Raw genomic sequence first — 17373 nt, 5'->3', positions numbered from 1 at the left:
GGTATTACTCAGAAAATTTTTGCCCAGTCCAAATTCCTGAAGAGATTCCCAAACATTTTCTTTAAGTAGTTTCATAGTTTGAGGTCTTAGATTTGAGTATTTGACTTGATTCTTGTATATGGGGAGAGATGGTGGGCAAGTTTTTTTTTTCCTCTGCATATAGATATCCAGTTTCCCCAGCACCATTTATTGAAGACTGTCCTTTCCCCATGTATGTTCTTGGCACGTTTATCAAAAGTGATTTCATGGTAGGTGTGTGAATTTGTTTTTGAGTTCTCTATCCTCTTCCATTCTCCTATGTGTCTGTTTTTATGGCAGTACCATGCTGTTTTGATTAATATAGCTCTTCAGCATAATTTGAAGTAAGGTAATGTGATTCCTCCAGTTTAGTTATTTTTGTTTAGGAGAGCTTTGGCTATTCTGGGTCTTTGGTGGTTTCACATAAATTTTAGATTTTTTTTTCTATTTCTGTGAAGAATGTCACCGGTATTTTGTTGGGGATTGCATTGAATCTATAGATTGCTTTGAGTAGTATGGACGGTTTAACAATATTTATTGTTTCTGTGCATAAACGTGGATATCTTGCGTTTGTGTATGTGTGTGTCTGTGTGTGTCTTCTTCAATTTATTTCATGAATGTTTTATAATCTTTTAGAAATCTTTCACTTCTTTGGTTACCTTAATTCCCAGGTATTTTATTTTATTTGTAGCTATTGTAAATGGGATTACATTTTTGATTTCTTTTTCAGATTGCTGTTGGTATATAGAAATGCTACTGATTTTGTATCTTGCAACTTTACAGAACGTACTTATCAGTTCTAGTAACTTTTTGGAGGAGTCTGTAGCTTTTTCCAAATATAAGATCATATCCTCTCCAAACAAGGATAGTTTGACTTCTTCCTTTCCAATTTGGATGCCCTTTGTTTCTTTCTGTTCTTTGATTGCTCTAGCTGGGATTCCCAGCACTGGGTTGAATAACAGTGGTGAGAGTGGGCATCTTTGTCATTTTCCCAGTATTAGAGGAAAGGCTTTCAGTTTGTCCCCATTCAGTATGATGCTAGCTATGATTCTGTCATATATGGGTTTTATTAGGTATGTTTCTTCTAGCTCCAGTTTTTTTTCAGAGTTTTTACCATGAAGAGATGTTGAATTTAGTCAAATGCTTTTTCAGCATCAGTGGAAATGGTCATGTGTTTTTGTCCTTCATTGTGTTGATAGGATGTATCATATTTATTGATTTGCATATGATGAACAATCCTTTCATCCCAAGAATAAATCCCACCTGGTCACAATGAACTATCTTTTTAATTTTTGAATTTAGTTTGTTTTTATTTTGTTAATGATTTTTGCATCGATATATACAGTTATATTGTCCTGTAGCTTCTTTTTTTGATATCCCTTTGTCTGGTTTTGAAATCAGGGTAATATGGTCCTCTTAGAATGAATTTGGAAGTGCTCCCTCCTGTAGTTTTCAGAATAGTTTGAGTGGGATAAGCATTATTTCTTCTTTAAAAGTTTTATCAAATTCAGCAGTGAAGGTATTAGATCTTGGGCTTTTCTTTGCTGACAGACTTTTTGTTATGGCTCGTATCTCATTACTTGTTATTAGTCTGTTCAGGTTTTAGATTTATTTACGGTTCAAACCTGAGAGTTTTTTTTTTCCTAGAAATTTATTCATTTATCTTGGATTTTCCAATATATTGGCATAGAGTTGCTCATAGCCACAATGATCCTCCGAATTTCTGCAGTATTAGTTTTAGTGTCTCTTCTTTCATCTCTGATTTTATGTATTTGGGTATTCTCTTTTTTTTTTTTCATAAGTCTGACAAAAGTCAATAGTCAATTGTATTTAGCTTTCCAAAAGATAAACTTTTTGTTTCACTAATTTTTTGTATTTGTATTATTTTAATTAATAAATGAAATTAATTTTATTTATTTATGCTCTGATCTTTCTTAATTTTTGTCTTCTATGAATTTGGTTTGGTTTTCTCTTGCTTTCCTAGTTAAGATGTATCATTATGTTCTTTATTTGAAGTTTTTTTTTATTTTATGTAGGCATTTATAGCTATAAAATTTCTCTTAGTACTGGTTTTGCTGTATCCCATAGGTTTTGGTATGTTGTATTTCCAATTTCATTTGTTTCAGAAAAATTTTCAATTTCCTTCTTAATTTCTTTATTTGCCCACTGGTTATTCAGGAGCATACTGTTTAATTTCCATGTGTTTATATAGTTTCCAAATTCCTGTTGTTACTCATTTCTAGTTTTATACCATTGTGCTCGTAGAATATGCTTGGCATTCTTTCAACTTTTTTGAATGATTTAAGATACCTAATACATGACTAATCCTTGAGAATGACCCATGTACTTAGAAAAAGAATGTGTATTCTGTAGCTGTTAAACAACATGGTCTTTAAATATCTATTAGATTCATTTGCTTTATAGTGCAGATTAAGTCTAGTCTTTCTTTGTTGATTTTCCATCTGAAAGATCTGTTCAACGCTGAAAGTAAGGTGTTAAAATCTCTGGCTATTGTTGTGGCTCCCTGGCAAGAGTACTTCCAGGCTACTGTCAGTGTTCCTTTCAAGTCCAAGGGCTCTTCAGTCAGCCTGCAGCTGCCTGGCCTAGGCACTGGGCTCACCCTTCAGGGAACTGGGCTCCCTCTGGCTCAGGGTAGGTCCAGAAACGCCATCCAAGAGTCAAAGCCTGAATCAGGAACCCAAGAGGCCCACTTATTTCTTTACTGCACCCTTGCCACGGCCGAACTGGTACCTAAGATGCAAGAGGAGGTCCCCTTGACTTTTCCTTCTATTTTTCTCAAGCAGAAGGAGTTTCTCATTATAGCCACCACAGTTGGGAATGTGCTGAGTCTCACTTAAAGCCATCAAGTCTGAGTCTCATCCAAGACCCACATTGTATTACCTGGCTATTGCTGCTCATTATTCAGGGCTCAAGGGCTTTTTAGCCAGCAGGTGATGGATCCTGCCAAGACTAGGTCATTGTGTTCGAGCTAAAAGGTTTCCTCTGGCCCAGGATGTATCTACTAGAAATTCCATCCAGAAGCTATGGCCGAGAGAGAGGTCTCATGACTCTGACCAGTGTCCTATCCTGCTGTGGCTGAGCTGGTAGTCAGGATGCAACACAAAGTCCTCCTCACTCTTCCCTCTCCTTTGCTCAAGCAGAAAGAGGGGTCTCTTTTGGAATCACAAGCTATGCATCTGAGGAGGGATGGCATAAGCACTCCCTTTGCTTCCCTGGCTGTTATCTCAGTAGGTCATATGCCCCCAAGTCTACTGTCTCCCAGCCCAGTTCAGCACTAGGAGTCGCGTGGGTGTTGCAGTCTCTGTGGTCTAGACTGCCCTTTCAACTTCCTTAGAGGCCCAAAGTACTTTAACCCATGGTGGCAAGGCTTGCCGAAGCTCAGATTCTGACCACTGGGACGTGCAAGCCCCACCTCCTGGAACTTTTGCTGAGTTCAGCAAAACAGGGCTGGAATTAGCTGATGCCTCCCCACAAAGGGAGTATTTAGGGCTGGTTTAAATATCCCCTTTATTGGCAGGTGTCAGCTGAATTCAGCCAGGTTTTTCTTTCTGCTCTGACAGGCCAGCATTGAGTTCAATGCAAAGTTTCACAATTGCTGCACTCACCCTCTCACAAAAGCACAGATGCTCCCTGCCATGCAACCCTTGCCAGGGAGTATAGAGGAGGGGTGGCCTCAGTGATTCAAGACTCTTTTCCTACCTTCTACACTGCCTCTTTCAGCGATGTGAGGTTAAAACCAGGTACTGTGAGTGCTCACTTCATTTTTGTTTCTTATGAAAGTGCTTTTTTTGGTTAGATAGTGGCTACATTGATGTCCTCATTGCAGGGTAAAGTAGGTGGAACTTTCTATTTGTCCATTTTACTCCACTCCCTATAATGAATTTTTATGAATTGAATTGATGGCTGTAGAAATGCTGATTTGATTCATAGTTCTTTACCAACATTGCCATTCAGTCATAACTTCTTCCTGCTTGTTCTTTTTCTCCTTCTACTCATGTTCTCTCTCCTCCTCAAAAGACGAAGTTATGACACCATGAGATGAGGATTTTTTTCCCTTTTACTCACAGGCAAAAGCATAAATAAACACATTTTTGTCATATAAATAATTTTAGTAGTCATGACTTAAATAAAAATGTTTGCTACTCTTCCTTTGACGTTTGATTTGATTAATTTAAATATTCACTAAGGGGTAAACTCTATGTAACAGTCAAACAAATGATAATATCCAGAAATGTGGTTCTTCCCTTATTTTTGCACATATTTATGCCTATAAGGTATATATTTTTCAGTTTTAAATTATTTTCTAACATATTTACATATGTATTCCAGTTACATTTTAATTGGTAGCCATTAGTATTGAAATGTAGACAAATGGTTTTCAGACACAAATATTGCCAACTGGCAACAAAGAAAGTGCTATGTTCAAGGTGGCCCTGTTGACATATTTGTATGTGAATATTTGAATAGACTGATGATTAAACTCTTTTCAATGTGACCTCTTATTTCCAAAATAAGGTTGAAATTAAGAATTCTTTGCAAATTGCTTAGAAATTTTTACCCTAGCATTGTTTATCAGCATTCCCTTCATGTGATGTTAACACCAAATTGAACTCAATCTCAGGCCCTATGGGAATTATCACACACATTGTGATTAAAAGCTTATAATCGATGTAATTTTAATACATCATCAAAGGAGAGCTGAATCTCAGGATTCAAGCCATCCCCGTTTCATCTCCAAAATACTTGCAAACAGAGTGTGTCTGCAGCAGGAAACTCAAACAACTTTATTTATCAGTACCATCTCCGTTTAATTCGCTGTTAAGTGTCTTTGTTAAATAACATTGCCTCTCTGGTGCTCATCATGATCTTAGATGATTAAAAAGCATTTGGATAATATCTGTAATAAAACTAAGCTCACTGAGCTATGTATACTACTGAATTCTGGGGATGAAATGAGACAAAGTTTTCCAACTGTCAAATTACGTAGAGTAAGTTAAGGGAAATTAACATGGAACTTCCCCAGAGATGCAATAGTTGTATTCTATTGTCAGTTTCTTTTCTTTATTTTATCTTTGAAGACAGATGCTGACAGCAGTTTGTGAATAAGCATTGAAAGGCGTCTTTGGAGTAGAAATGTAGAGTACAAACACAAATCAATGTGCAGTTTTTGTTCTTACGAATTTCGTCAAAAATCAATTCCCAAGCTAACCGAACTACGGTCAACTTAATATTTTTCTTTGTTTCTGTATTTCTTTCAGCTGCAAAACAAACAATATTTACCATGTAGGTGTTTATTGTTGAAATTATAGTATTAAATAAATGTGTTGTAACTCCCTCCCCCCCTTTTTTTTTTTTTTTTTTTTTTGAGATGGAGTCTTGCACTGTTGCCCAGGCTGGAGTGCAACGACTCACTGCAACCTCCGCCTCCTGGGTTCAAGAGATTCTCCTGCCTCAGCCTCCTGAGTTGCTGGGATTACAGGTGTGCGCCACCACATCCGGCTAATTTTGTTTTTTTTAGTAGAGACAGGATTTGGCCATGTTGGTCAGGCTCGTCTTCAACTCCTGACTTCAGGTGATCTGCCTGCCTCAGCCTCCCAAAGTGCTGAGATTACAGGCGTGAACCACCGTGCCCAACCGTTTTTGAAAGAGTGGGTAATAATTTCATTGCATGGTGTTCAGAAGGGAACACACTTGTTTATTTAACCTAGAAATTCACTGAAGTCATCTTCCTGGGACTTTAGTTGAAGGACCAGAGTTTAAAACAAGTAAAGTATTTTATTCCTCTTCAGAAATGTAAGAATAAGATGCTAGATAAATGGCATACTTCTACTACTAATAATAGTAATAATAGCAAAGAAAGACTTAAAACAATCTCAGCAAAATTTTCCTTGCTTTACAATGTCACATTGCCCTAGAACCTTAAAGTGAGGAAGAGCAGAGTCCTGAAGCAAAGCATCTTAAGATTTATGAGGGGACTCGTTTTAGAGATGGCCATTTGCTTGGAGACTGGACATGTGGGGCTGTCATATGGCAAACACAAATCATGTCATGGCAAGAGCACAAACTTGAAATCAGACCTGTTTGATATACTAATTATTTGTTAATTTTGAAAGCATCGAAGGACAGATTCAATCCCCAGCATGACTTTAGACTATCTTTCTGTATGTGGAAAGAAACTGCCTAAACTCTCTGAGCTTTTTTTTTTTATTATTCCTGAAAAACAAGTGGGAAAATAATTCTACCCGAGGGAGTTATTTGAAGAGTAATGAACTAATTGAATGAATAAATAAATAATAAAAATTGAATTAAAAAAACACAAAAACACAAAGAAGAGTAATGAACTAATGATCTTAAGACCTCCAGGAATATTCCCTGAGTAGGCTCATAGCAGTTATCATTTTCTTTACCATCTCCTTTTTCTGTATTTTTTTCTTTCATTCATTTTAAATTGTGTTCATTATGTTCCAATGAAGATTAAATTTTTGTCCTGACAGATCTTTTGTGAGTACCAAACAAATCAAAATATGTATATGATACTGCTTTACAGTGTAACATTTTATATTGTAAAGAATTTTGAAGCAATCCTAGTATTAAATAATACAGGTGGAGAAAAGATTAAATCAACTCAAAGATATTGCTGAGTTTGGGTCATAATTGTTTAGCACAGATGATGGTGTGTGTTTGGCAACTTTCTGCTTATTTTATTTATTTTTTTATCTCTACTCGTTCTCCTATCATCAGAACCCACAGTCCATCTGCCTCTGCTGTTGAGGAGCCTAAGGCAATAGCTGTGGCAATTACCTCTAGTCTCATTATTGCCTTCTGCAATGCCACTTGGGGTACTGTTTCCATGTTGGCACTGGCAGAATAGACATTTGCTTACCAAAAATTACCCAAGATATCTTCCTTATTTGTATTCCCTAGTGTCAGTGCTTTTATTTTGGCTGTTAAAAAAGTGCCAGTATTTCTGGAAGAAATATAAATTAAACTGATAGTAATTTTTTCTTATCATAAATTCATCTATTCACAATAGGGAAGTTCAGCTGAAATACACAACTTTTATGGGGAGAGGAGAGGTCTGTAACATGGAACCTGACTTATATATACATAAGCATAACTCTTATTTAAATATATAATATAGGGGCCGGGTGTAGTGGCTAATGCCTATCATCACAGTAATTTGGAGGACTGACGCAAGAGAATTCCCTGAAGCCAGAAGTTCAAGATCAGCCTGGGCAACATAACGAGAACCCAACTCTAAAAATAATTTAAATATTAGCCTGGCAGGGTGGTGCATCCCTGTAGTCCTAGACGCAGTGGTGCGGTGGGAAGATCACTGAGTTCAGGAGCTCCAGGCTGCAGTGAGCCATGATTATAATTTCACCACTTCACTCCAGCCTGTGTGACTAGGCAAGACCCTAACTCTAAAAAATTTTTTTTTAATATATGATATACAAGGATGTGTGCATATATGTATATTGTGAATATATATATATAATATGCAGTATATATTAAGCATAATATATTCTATCATCTATGCATCCACGTATTCATCACCTATCCATGTGTCTCCCATTTATGTATCATCATAATGAGAATGCAAGGAGAGAACTTGTGCTAGGTCCCACAGCAAGTGACCAGCAAAGGGTAGATTCTACCCTGGTTCTATTTATATCCAAAACCTGGGATTGATATATGGTAATTCTATAATTTTTTTTCAGGAAACTTTTCCATAGTTTTTGCTTGATATATAAAACCTCAGTCTTTATAAGAGAGAATATGAAATAAAGAGGCATTTTATATACTAAGATATGGGAATTTCCCTTCAAGTTTTAAAAGACAAGAAAGAACAAGAAAGCTGGCCACAGAAGTTTATTTCCAGATGCTTGCTCTAATCTCACAACTCAAAAATAATTTTGCTTTCAGTGCCTTGGTACTGCATGATGAGCTACGTAAGACAAACTAGTTATTTTTATTGAATGTTTTCTTTAAATAAAATGTTAAGTTTGTACATCCAAGTTGTCTTTATTTGAGTCTCTTCAACTGTTTATAAGCCACAGAACTTTTTTTTAGCTTTTTCATTACAAGAGAAAAATAATATCCAAGCAGCATTTAAAGAATATACAACTGGACAAATGCAGCTGAAGAGTTTCCAATGATTCTCTATAAGACGATGATTCCAAGTGATGCATACTGTCAATATAAGGGCTTATGACAGTGACTAAATCTAGTTGTTTTATAAAAGATCTCACTAAAATTTCAACTACTTGTCAGAAAGTATTTTCCATCTAATCATGAAAATGAATTGAGTATGGAAGATAAAAGACAATATTATCTGAAAGATGCCAACTGGGTCAACTCTACAGTTTTGGGGTTTTTTTAATTCTAGAGTTAGTTTTTTGTCTGCACTGCAGGGTATATAGAGATGCATAAGTAACATGAATTCACACTTGAGTTTTATAGACCTTTGTTTAAATCCTCTTAGTGTTCCATAAGTCTTTTTTTTTTTTTTAATCAGCTCCTCTACATAGTGTTGCAGTTATAATTCAGTGGAATAATCCTTATTGAGATCTTTGCACAGGATCTGATACTTAGTACTCAACAACATTTATTGGTGATACTGGTGATGATGACGATAAATGATAGGGGATAATAATGATGACAACTACTTTGGAGGTGTCTGTAATCTAGGGCTAGAGCCCAGTTAGGTTACAATCCCTATATTTACAGGAACTCTAGTTTATTGTTTCTTAAAGAGGAATAATCCAGGGCAGATGTCTACCTTGAGTGTTTTAGATTAAATACGGGACTGCACTGGCCATAGATGGGAATCAGTACAGACTCATCAGTTTTGACTGTAAAAATTGAACTGACCTTAATTCTCATTGCCCAAGTCAGTTATATGTTCAAGTCAGGTTTGGAAATTCCATTTACTTCATACATGTAAAGCCTCATTCCAAGCATTATAGATAGAAACTAAATAACAGCTACTGACTTTGAAGAGATTCTGCCTAGGTCAACAAACTAAAAATTACAGGAAGGTGTTATCAATTCTTCCACATGAGAACACCTAAAGGTTAGAAATGATAAACAGCTCGGCTTGGAAAATGAGAAAAATCCAAACACAGCCAATGAAATTTTGAATTTGCTTTTACAAACTAATAAAATATGCTAGGAATTTGTGATATTTACCATTTCTAGTACTGGCTATTCAAACTGTGAGTTTAACCTCCTTGACTGAACCAGTTTCAACTTCTTGACATCTTCCATTATTTAAAATATACCGAGCACACTTTTCATCCATTAAAAATTGTCTTAGAAAATAAAAATCATTGATCTCTTCATTAAAATAAATACATTCTGATCTTCTTTTTCTGTGGAATTATTATTCCAAATGGTTTTCATAATCTGGAAGATGCATATAACTCTCAATCCTAGGAGAATTTTGGGTATCAGTATTGAGACTGGTGAATGGAGTCAAACACAGCCTGAGAACATGGAAAGAGAAAAGAAGGTACAACCTCAAGCCTCTGGAATATTAGGCATATTTTCATCTTATTTGGAATGAAATCTAAGCCTAGCTCTTCTATTAGATAAATTTGTCTTCTTAATCCTTGTAGCTTTCATATGATACATAAATTTAATTTAAAATTATAATGGAAGAGTTTTATTTGTCATTTCAAAACAATCTCAAATTAGCTCTTTTCAACCACAATAGAACTTCAAGAACACTTCTCCTTAAACACCTTACTATTCTATCCTTTGATACCAATAGTGTAATCATCCAATTATCCAATATCATAGTATTATCTAATGACAGCCATCTCTCATGGTTTTGGTATTCTTCACAAATCTGTTACTATCAACTGCCTCAGACTTAGGAATGAATCGTTTCATCCCATCTGGCATTGTTTTCCTCTACTGCAGAAAAAAATACAATTAACCTCATTCTCATTGTTTTACCTGTAATGACAAAAGCATTCTACATATTACAATTCCAAAACATGTGCTTAATTACTTAATTAGAGACTTGAGAACTGCAGTAGTTAGTTAACAGGAAGGCAAGGAGAGAAAAAAGCGTGAGAAGATGAAAAGGTTCAGTGAAATATCCCCACACTTGTGTGAAATTATTTTGCATAATCATTATTTGTCAAGTAGTTTACTTACATGAGAGAGAACTGAGAATTTGACTGTAGTTAAAATAGGAACAAAAACCACACCACCACTCCTAGAATTTTAAAGCATGCGTAAATGACTTGAGGCTTATCTGACATGATACCAGGGAAGACGTCTGGCTCTCCAACCTTGTAGAAAGGAAGTTTCAAAGGTAAGATTTGAAAAGACAAGATTTGAAAAGGGAATGACAATTCAGCACAGAAATACAAAACAGTGTTTACAACTTAGTAAAGCTTTTTTTAAATAACTTTTTGTTGTTGTTGTTGTTGTATTATACAGCTTGTAAGTAAATACTACCCCGTTCAGGACATATAGAGACACGTCACTCTACACATGCTCAGAGCAACAAAGAATCAGTGTCACCTGGAGTTTGTAGGAGATTCAGACTCTTCAACTCCACTTAGAATTACTCAAGCCCACATTTTACTAAGCTAATTTGTTTACATATCAACAATTAAGAGCACTTGAGTGGACTTTGTATCTCCTTCCCAATTTATTTGTTTTTGGATTAAGATGTCACACATATTGCAAAATGGTTAAATAATTAACATTACAGCATTACAGCATTAACACTCGTGACATTTATTTTTCTTCCTAATAAGATGCTATCCTTACCGTACGAACCAAAGAAACTCATTTGTTTTATTTCACTGTAGAAGAGAAGCAAACGGAATGGAATAAAATCACTAAGTTGAGCATTGATAGGCTAGATAATTTCACAGTAAATGAAAAAGTGTAACATCGAAGGGAAAATAAAAATGTTCATTTAAATTAACTCATTTATTTGCTTTTTATTCAGAATGTTTTTAAATTTCTTATCTTTTTAGATACCCATTTTTTCTCCTCATATGAATTTTTTAGTAAATCTTTTAGCACAGTCCTGAGTCACATGTCCTCATGCTTTATTTTTCAAAAGAATTACTTACATTCTTGAATGATAGTTTATGTGGCTATATATTCTGAATCAGTTTAAGAATATGTTCCCCTTGTCTATCAAATGCTTTGGAGTTATCGAAAGAGCAATTTAGTTATTTTTCCTTTCGGTGAAACATATTTCCTCTTTAAAAAAAGTTTTAGCTGGGCCCGGTGGGTCAGGCCTATAACCCCAGCAGTTTGGGAGGCGAGGCAGGAAGATCACTTGAAGTCAGGAGTTCAAGATCAGCCTGGCCAACATGGAGAAACCCTGTCTCTACTAAAATTACAAAAATTAGCTGGGAGTGGTAGCATTTACCTGCAATCCTTGCTATTCGGGAGACTGAGGCTGGAGAATTGCTTGAACCCAGGAGGTGGAGGTTGCAGTAAGCTGAGATCACGCTACCAGCCAGGGCGACAGAGACTCCGTCTCAAAAAAAAAAAAAAAAAGTTTTATTTTTGTTCTCTTTTATGTTTTTTGTTAAATTTTTTGTAACAATGTATTTAGTTTTAGATTTACAACTATAATCATAAAATTTTAATAATTATATTATCAAATGTTGCTTGTAATATTTAGTAATAGGTTATACTACTTTTAATTTTTATTATTTTCTTTAAACTAAAGTTGGAAATCTCACTTCATACTCCATATCTTTAAACTTCTATGTATCTCTTTAATTCTTAATGCTGCATTTCGGGCTATTTACCTCAAATTTTACTAAGCCTTTGACTAATTGTGCAAGTTGTCAATTTCAATATATAGTTTTTTTAAGTATCTAGATGTCTATTACATTATTTTTATAAATGTTATTTTTGTAAATATGTCAATTTTTATAGTGTTTTACTTATCCATACTCATTGTAAACACATTAATTTGATTATTTCAGGTTATCCTATTGCCTCTTTTTCAAAAGAATTCCATAGTAGTTAAAATTGTCATGTTACTGTCATTAGAAGCTCAGAAATAGTACAAGTCTACCAGTTATACTTGTATCCTAACTGTTTTGCACCCTAGAAACTATTAATAATTAAAAGCAATGTTGTTTTATTGTTTGTTTTGGTGCCTGCTTATATTGAAATTAGTTGAAGAAGGACAATGAGGATAGAGGATGCGTTGTGTTGCTTTTCAGCTTTGACTTAATTCTTGAATTGTGTAAGAGATTGTTTCCATTAAAATACATTTGCTCCCCTCCTCTCCAGACCTGCAAAAGAACACACCTTCGCTATATATAAGCACATGGCTAAAAATACCACAAGGCAAATATACACACATCGTATCAGAAAAATGAACAAAGCAGGTAGGTGAGATCTACTGAAGACATCACTGGAGAAAACAAATCACTCTTTTTTTTTTTTAAATTATTATTATACTTTAAGTTCTAGGGTACATGTGCATAACGTGCAGGTTTGTTACATATGTATACTTGTGCCATGTTGCTGTGCTGCACCCATCAACTCGTCAGCACCCATCAACTCGTCATTTACATCAGGTATAACTCCCAATGCAATCCCTCCCCCCTCCTCCCTCCCCATGATAGGCCCCGGTGTGTGATGTTCCCCTTCCCGAGTCCAAGTGATCTCATTGTTCAGTTCCCACCTATGAGTGAGAACATGCGGTGTTTGGTTTTCTGTTCTTGTGATAGTTTGCTAAGAATGATGGTTTCCAGCTGCATCCATGTCCCTACAAAGGACACAAACTCATCCTTTTTTATGGCTGCATAGTATTCCATGGTGTATATGTGCCACATTTTCTTAATCCAGTCTGTCACTGATGGACATGTGGGTTGATTCCAAGTCTTTGCTATTGTGAATAGTGCCGCAATAAACATACGTGTGCATGTGTCTTTATAGCAGCATGATTTATAATCTTTTGGGTATATACCCAGTAATGGGATGGCTGGGTCATATGGTACTTCTAGTTCTAGATCCTTGAGGAATCGCCATACTGTTTTCCATAATGGTTGAACTAGTTTACAATCCCACCAAAAGCCAAAATTGACAAATAGGATCTCATTAAACTAAAGAGCTTCTGCACAGCAAAAGAAACTACCATCAGAGTGAACAGGCAACCTACAGAATGGGAAAAAATTTTTGCAATCTACTCATCTGACAAAGGGCTAATATCCAGAACCTACAAAGAACTCAAACAAATTTACAAGAAAAAAACAAATAACCCCATCAAAAAGTGGGCAAAGGATATGAACTGACATTTCTCAAAAGAAGACATTCATACAGCCAACAGACGCATGAAAAAATGCTCATCATCACTGGCCATCAGAGAAATGCAAATCAAAACCACAATGAGATACCATCTCACACCAGTTAGAATGGCGATCATTAAAAAGTCAGGAAACAACAGGTGCTGAGAGGATGTGGAGAAATAGGAACACCTTTAAAACAAATCACTCTTAATGTTCACATAACCCCTCAGTTCTTCCATTCTGCTTTAATCATTTAAAGATGCACATCCCAAAAAGAAAAAACACATTAGCAGATAGTAGTAATGAATGACCTAACAAAAGACGTGACCAATATTGAAAGAATGACACAATAAAATTAAAGACCCACACAAGAGTGTCTGCAAAATATGAACTATAAGAGGAATAACCTAGACTGGTCCAGAATATAGAACATGTTTACTGGCTAAATATTAAAGCCAGTCAACAAACATTAAAGGGTTAATATCAATTATAAATAACATGTTATAGATTTCAGTGCATAGATTTATAGATTACAATTTGTTGATGAACAGTATATAAAATACATTTAATTTACTTAAAGTATTTTTTGTTTATCAATTCTTCAGTTGAAAAAATTCCCCAATTATATTTTAGATATAGGTGTGTGTGTGTGAGTTTGTGCATGTGTGTATGCAGGTGAGTGTGTGTGTGTGGGAGGGGAGGAGTCTGTGCAAACCATACCTTTTTCAACAAAGATTATAGTGAATAAAGGGGATATCAGTTTACATCAAATATTTTAATGTGTTATCTTGTCAGGGCTTATTATATCTTGTCCTTAGGCATGTTATGTTATGTAGTCACTAGGTTTAAGTAACAATGTCCATATTTAGCAAATACATGCATGCCACAATAAAGATGTTCAGTGAACCTAAGAGTAACATACAATAGGAGTAGTTGTTGTTAAGGAATGGAGAAGAAAATTTATCATTCAAACTTGAGCAAAAAAATTCTGAGACATTGGTGAAAATTAAACTAAATTGTTAGTACAATGCAGAAAGTTTTTAACTAAGATCTCTGCATAAAGTATCTATACTTAGATTAATATAAATAACAAAATTATTTAACAAAGATATAAAACAGTGTAATTTTCACTTAGAGATTGCCTTTAACTGTTAGATAAATATCACCTCTGTCACAAGAAGCAGGTGAGTTTTCAAACTGATGAGGTATCAAGGAATTTGCAAATTTAAGAGAAAAAAGGTGTGATGTAATTGCCAACCTTAGTTAATAGAAAGCTACTACTTTCCTAAGCAGCAGCCTTAACTCTGTGTTCTGTTATTAATGATAGAAAAGGGCCTTGGTATGTATTTTATTATTGAAGAACTACAGAAAACATGGACCTTAATTATTCAGCAGCCTTAGGGGCAACCTCCAATGTTAAGATAAAAATAAACTTCTATCCACTGCAAGTCTGAATCCAGCAGAATGAGGGAACAAATCATATCTTTATTTCATTTGTGTGTTGCAAAATGTGCCTGGGAAAGGATCTAAGAAAGAGCATTACAGTCAGAACCTTGCTGTAGGGTGACTTTCAATGAAGGAACAAATAAGACTTGATGTATCACATGTCATTGTACTAAGGCTTAAAAGTGAGAGTGCCACTTAGGACTTGATTCCCTCACTGGGTCTCTCCCAAGGGAATATTTTAAAACAGGTTCCAAATAGGAATCAATGTAAGGTATATATGTGCCAATCTTGCCTCCAGAAACCTAATAGACAGAACATTTCCAGTTATTGTCTTTTTTCATCTATTCAGCATAAGGAAGTCAATTTGTGAAATTACTCAGGACAGAAAATGGTGATTCTACTAGAGAATGTTTGCAATAAAGCTAGACCTCTGTAGACATTTGAATGCCTAGAATTTGGTTTCCTCTCAGGCCGCAATGTGCAGATGTAGTTAACATAACCTGAAAATCAGAGAAACTCACTTTAATTCTCTATTTGTTACTAGATTTGGGTTTTGGGCCACTGTTATCAAACAGAAATAAAATGTGAGCCACAAAGGCAAACTCCTATATAATTTTAAATTTTCTAATAAACATTTATAAAAGTAAGTAGAAAGAGTTGAAATTAATTTCAATACTATATTTGATTTAACTCAATGTATCCAAAATATTATTTATCATGTAATCTACAGAAAAAATATGAGATATTTTACATCTTTTTACTAATCATCTGAAATTAAATATTCTTTTCTTTACTTACAGAGCTTCAGGTTTCTACTAGCCATATTTTAACTGCTCAATAGCAATATGTGGCTACTATCTTCTGTAGTAGACAGTTTAGTTTCAGACAAATATTTTCAGGGGGTTTGTTATATCTTAGTCATAAACAACATTGAAAGAAATAACAGTATAGACATTTTCTCAAGATGTATGGTTGAATAATCAAAACAAGAGTAAGAGATAGTACTGAGAGAGAAAGAGAGAAAAAAAAAATCAATATTTGAATGAGCAGAGTTATTCCCAGCATAAACTTGAGCTTGTAATGTGGAAGTGAGGTAGAACAGCTTTGGAATGGCAATTGACTGACGTTGCAATGTGTTAAGAGGAATTTTTAAAAAACTGGACCACATGAAGTAGCAAGTGGCCATGATAGTGCAAAAATTATATTATGGAACACAATGGAAGACGCTAGCAACATTTAACCTGTAGAGAAAAATGTAATTAGGAGAAGCAATAACTGTCTTTAAATAATGATTGGAAAGACAGTTGCAGATAAAAGTTGAGTTTTTTCTAGATAAACAGAAAAGACGTAAGTGCAAGGTATAACTGACAGACCAAAAAGACATAACTGAAAGATATAACTGACAGGCCAAATATGGTCATTTTATTTGTACATTAATTCAACAAGCGTATATTGAGCATCTACTATGTACAACTCAATATGCAGACTGCTAGGGTGGAAATATGAATAATAATACAGTAGACATAGTTTGAAAAAACATGAGATAGCTAAAGTAGGTAATTCCTCATTGTAGAAGTTGTTCTAAAATGGACTGGATGGTGACTTGGTAAGTGTAGGGTTGTAGAGTTTCCAGTATCATAAAAACTTTACACATGAGTGCCACGGCTGGCAATAGTGGATTGATTTGTTTCAAACCAATCCTACTAACAAGAAGTACATGAAATGTAGAAAATATTGTTTAACAAAACTTATTATTGAAGCTACCAGAGGACTTTCAAAATAGTGAAGGTTTGCAGATCAGAATTCAGATGAAATTAGGGTAGTTTAAAAAAGTAAATAAAAAATGTTTTTCTGCTTTTCCCTTCAAGGCAACTGTCACAACTGGCTGAGAGGTTGAAAGCAAAGAAGCACTTTAGAAATACAGATAATTAATTAGAATAATAAGTATTTTTAATGTGTCTATGTAATAATGAAGATAATGACAGAACCAAAGTGGCTATTCTTTTCCTTTTGTCTGATTTTAACATAGGCACGCCAACTTTCTTATGTTTACTGTGGCATAGTGTTGCTTTTTTCATGCATTTATCTTTGATCTACGTATCTTTATATTTAAGATGCCTAGGTTATGAATATCTTATTATTAGGCCTTATTTCCCCGTAGTGACAATTTTAACCTATTAATTGGATTGCTCAATGCATTTACATTTAATATAATTACAATTATGACAAATTATGAACTTACTATTTTGGGATTAATTTTTTATTTATCCTGCTGTCCTTTACTCTTATTTTCTTCCTTTCCTGCATTCTTTAATATTAATTGAAAATAACTCAGTATTCCAAATTATTTACTTTTATTATCTTTTTATGTAAACAAATTTTTGGGGAGTTATTCTAGCTTTAAGAATGAATATTAATTCAATGAATCAATGTTAGAACTGTAAATTACAACTCAACATTTCTACGTATATCCTTCCACCCTTTGTGCTATATGTATATGTGCCTATATATATTTTTTCTAAATATTATACCATACATGCCTAAAATCCATTATTTTTATTTTAAATATTTAATTTTGTTTTCCTTTTAAACATTAAGA

Source organism: Chlorocebus sabaeus, chromosome 10 (assembly GCF_047675955.1).
Source record: "Chlorocebus sabaeus isolate Y175 chromosome 10, mChlSab1.0.hap1, whole genome shotgun sequence".
Classification (NCBI taxonomy): domain Eukaryota; kingdom Metazoa; phylum Chordata; class Mammalia; order Primates; family Cercopithecidae; genus Chlorocebus; species Chlorocebus sabaeus.
The sequence above is the reverse complement of the archived record's forward strand: the minus strand, read 5'-3'. Positions refer to the sequence as shown.